At 36.4% G+C, this 4,140-nt stretch overlaps 1 long non-coding RNA gene across 1 annotated transcript; it reads right to left on the reverse strand.

The window, feature by feature from the left end:
* Positions 1–1,836: 1,836 nt before the first annotated feature.
* LOC148780473 (uncharacterized) lies at positions 1,837–3,344 on the reverse strand. The gene is made up of 2 exons (XR_016039934.1): positions 2,282–3,344; positions 1,837–2,185 (listed from the first exon to the last, which is right to left on the reverse strand). It is a non-coding gene; the product is annotated as an uncharacterized LOC148780473 (long non-coding RNA).
* Positions 3,345–4,140: the final 796 nt, after the last annotated feature.

Consider the following 4,140-nt stretch of genomic DNA (forward strand, 5'->3'; position numbering starts at 1 on the left):
TATCGTTTCTTGATCTAAGAAGAAACAAGAATGTGCAAATAGAAACACGTTGAATACATTACATGTAGCACTCCTTGTACTTTCATCGTCTGGATAAAACGCTTCATAGATAACTTGAAACTGCAAATAATCGATGAACTGATCTAAATATTTTGTAATAATCAAACTGCAATTAAATTAATTCAAAATGGAGCAAATAACTCCATAAGAAGACATATAGATGTCCAATCTCACTCAGTTCAAGATGTAGATGAAAAACATGAAATAACCGTTAATTATTCACCCTCATCAGATATCAGACCGCTGACCTATTAACAAAAGATCTAAATATTGAATTACTGTCTAAACACACTAGTTTATTGAAATTTAAAAATGTCTAAATCAATCATTTTTTTTTTCATGAGTGACAAATCCACATAAACATGAAAATACTCATGATGGACATTTGTTATGGAAGACATATCCACAAAAACATGAAAAAAACCTCATAATAATAAATTTTCTAAATTTTTTTAAAAAATTATACTCAAAAGTAAAAATATACATGTAACTCCCTAAAGTGAGTATGCATGTCACTATTTAATTATAAAAAAAATGCTATGATTATACAACGTTCACATAAACTGAACATTCAAGTAAACCAACATTTACATGAATGTTGCAAGGATATCCCTCATATTAATGAATACCCTTTTCAAATACATGTAGAAAATATAACTGTTAAAGCCTGTTTTTTTTTTTTTTTTTCTCCTTAAAAAAAAAAAAAAAAAAAAAGCTAGAAAGAAAAAAAACGCAACCGCAAAAATAAAAATAAAAAAATAAAATAAAATAAAATTTTTGTGAACAAATAATAATAATTTATTCTCTCAAAAAAACAAAAAGCCAAGCTATCTTCTTTTATCTCGAATTGATCTCACGCTCCACCGATTTTAGCTACCATCCGCCTACTGTAGATTCATACTTAGACCAAAACCGATCGAAGTACCTAACACCCATAGCTTTTCCCTATTGGAGTTTCATAGTTAGACCAAAACCGATCGAAGTACCTTCGTCGCATTCTTTTTTTTTCCTTCTTTTTTTTAGGCATCAGTCGGGAAAAGTCGTTAAAAATTGTCCACTTTTAGAGGGAAGTCCCTTATATTCTACTTTTTTATTTCGAAATACGCCCAATTTGATTTAGGAAGAGTCGAACTAAATCTTAACACCCTTTTTACAATTGGTGAAAAGTAATTCGACCCTTTTGATGATTGAGCCAGATTTAGCCCCAGTTCGAACGGAGATATTTTTGAAACGGGTGTGATTTGCAAACACCGGCAACTTTAAACAACCAAATTAAAGTGCACCCCGAAATTTTCTCATGAAATACAATTTTGGTGTTTGAAATTCTTGGGATGGAATGAAAAATATAGTTTTATTTTTATTTATAATAATTTTAATTCTAATAATAAGATCTACAAATAAAATTTAAAATATAGACTGTCAGTTAACGTATTTGCAAGATGTACTAAAAATACCTTTTTTTTTTTCTCCGTATTCTATACCTGGAGAAATGATCAATAAAAAATTAAAAAAATATATTATGAGACCCTTAACCTTTAATACAAAATCACAAAACGACTTTGTTCAAAAGAGTTTAGAGATGAACCTTAATTCTATATTTTAAGGACCTCAGTAAAAATTTTGAAACATTTTAAAATTTCTGTATAAAAAAGACCTCCCTTAATTTTCCTAGCATCGGTTTCAACCCATTTACCCTGGCACCTTAAGCCTGCTAATTTTTCCATATGCCATAAACCTCTAATAATTATCCAAAATTTCATCTCCCTCAACTGCTTCTACAATGAATCAACCAAATAATTTGTGGAGAGAATAATTATCCGAAATTACATCCCCTCGATCGCTTCCACAATGAATTAACCAAAGAATTTATAAAGAAAGAGAGAGAGAATCAAAGTAAACTAATTTTCTCTGTCTTCGTTAAATGGATTTACAAGTGTATGGAAAAATTCCTAAACAGTTGGGGCACCTTCTAGGAGGGAGGTGGGTGTCGCTGATGTGAAACAATCGTCTCGAAACAACACAAGCGATCAAATTCAGGTGCGAATCTTGGCCTTCCCAAATCCCTAATCCTCTCCTTCTTCTCTTCCTTGCCCCTTTCTTTAATCTCATCCTGAACCAGCAAACCCTACCAAAAAAAAAGATAGTTAATAATCCAATTCAAACATACTCAACAAAATTATCACACAACACACAAAAACAAAGAAACGAGAGAGAGGCATACTTGGTATGGCTTTCGATGGCAGTTTTGATCTTGATGGTGATTCCTGTTAAAGAATAAGGCGCCCTTGGCCATAACCGACACGGTCAATCGTGGACCTCCCAACGCTATAAGAGGAAATCCAAAACCAACACAGATTTCGACAGGAGAAAGAGCTGAATCACAAATAAAAGAAAACCGACGGGAACGCCTGGTGGAGAAGGCAGCAATTTTAGAGAGAAAAGCGAAGAACGAATAAAAGAAGAGAGAGACAGAGAGAGAGAGAGGCGAGAATAACAAAGTTCAGAACCCGAAGCAAAGGCAGAGAGAGAAGGGGATATATAGAGGGAGATAGAGTTGTAACTCGTGATGAATGAATGAATGAATGAGAAAGAGCTGAATCACAAATAAAAGAAAACCGACGGGAACGCCGGGTGGAGAAGGCAGGAATTTTAGAGAGAAAAGCGAAGAACGAATAAAAGAAAAGAGAGAGAGAGAGAGAGAGAGAGAGAGAGAGAGAGAGAGAGGCGAGAATAACAAAGTTCAGAACCCGAAGCAAAGGCAGAGAGAGAAGGGGATATATAGAGGGAGATAGAGTTGTAACTCGTGATGAATGAATGAATGAATGAGAAAGAGCTGAATCACAAATAAAAGAAAACCGACGGGAACGCCGGGTGGAGAAGGCAGGAATTTTAGAGAGAAAAGCGAAGAACGAATAAAAGAAGAGAGAGACAGAGAGAGAGAGAGAGGCGAGAATAACAAAGTTCAGAACCCGAAGCAAAGGCAGAGAGAGAAGGGGATATATAGAGGGAGATAGAGTTGTAACTCGTGATGAATGAATGAATGAATGAGAAAGAGCTGAATCACAAATAAAAGAAAACCGACGGGAACGCCGGGTGGAGAAGGCAGGAATTTTAGAGAGAAAAGCGAAGAACGAATAAAAGAAAAGAGAGAGAGAGAGAGAGAGAGAGAGAGAGAGAGAGAGGCGAGAATAACAAAGTTCAGAACCCGAAGCAAAGGCAGAGAGAGAAGGGGATATATAGAGGGAGATAGAGTTGTAACTCGTGATGAATGAATGAATGAATGAGAAAGAGCTGAATCACAAATAAAAGAAAACCGACGGGAACGCCGGGTGGAGAAGGCAGGAATTTTAGAGAGAAAAGCGAAGAACGAATAAAAGGAAAGAGAGAGAGAGAGAGAGAGAGGCGAGAATAACAAAGTTCAGAACCCGAAGCAAAGGCAGAGAGAGAAGGGGATATATAGAGGGAGATAGAGTTGTAACTCGTGATGAATGAATGAATGAATGAGAAAGAGCTGAATCACAAATAAAAGAAAACCGACGGGAACGCCGGGTGGAGAAGGCAGGAATTTTAGAGAGAAAAGCGAAGAACGAATAAAAGGAAAGAGAGAGAGAGAGACAGAGAGGCGAGAATAACAAAGTTCAGAACCCGAAGCAAAGGCAGAGAGAGAAGGGGATATATAGAGGGAGATAGAGTTGTAACTCGTGATGAATGAATGAATGAATGAATGAATTAAGCAGGCAGAGAGAGAAGCGTGTATATATATATATCGAGGGAGAATGGAAGAGTTTTCTAGAATACATTTACAAGTTGGGAGGGAGGTGGAAGGAAAGGGCGGTTGGACTTGGATTCGAACGAAGATCAAACCATGCTTCCGGGTGTGCCAGCTCATCCCCACAACTGCCTTACTACGAATTCGTTACGTGACACGTGTCTCGTCCACGCCTTTACCCCGCCTCTTCTCCGATAACCAACATGGACTCCTGGCGAATTGTCATTTTTGAAAAGGCACCTGTCGTCTAGACCATACTCTATTTTTACTCCTTCCGTAAAGATTTTATTTGCAATGGTTTTTTTTTTTTT

The sequence above is a fragment of the Amborella trichopoda genome, chromosome 9 (genome assembly GCF_054954075.1).
Source record: "Amborella trichopoda isolate Santa Cruz 75 chromosome 9, AtrichopodaSantaCruz75HAP2 v2.0, whole genome shotgun sequence".
NCBI lineage: Eukaryota > Viridiplantae > Streptophyta > Magnoliopsida > Amborellales > Amborellaceae > Amborella > Amborella trichopoda.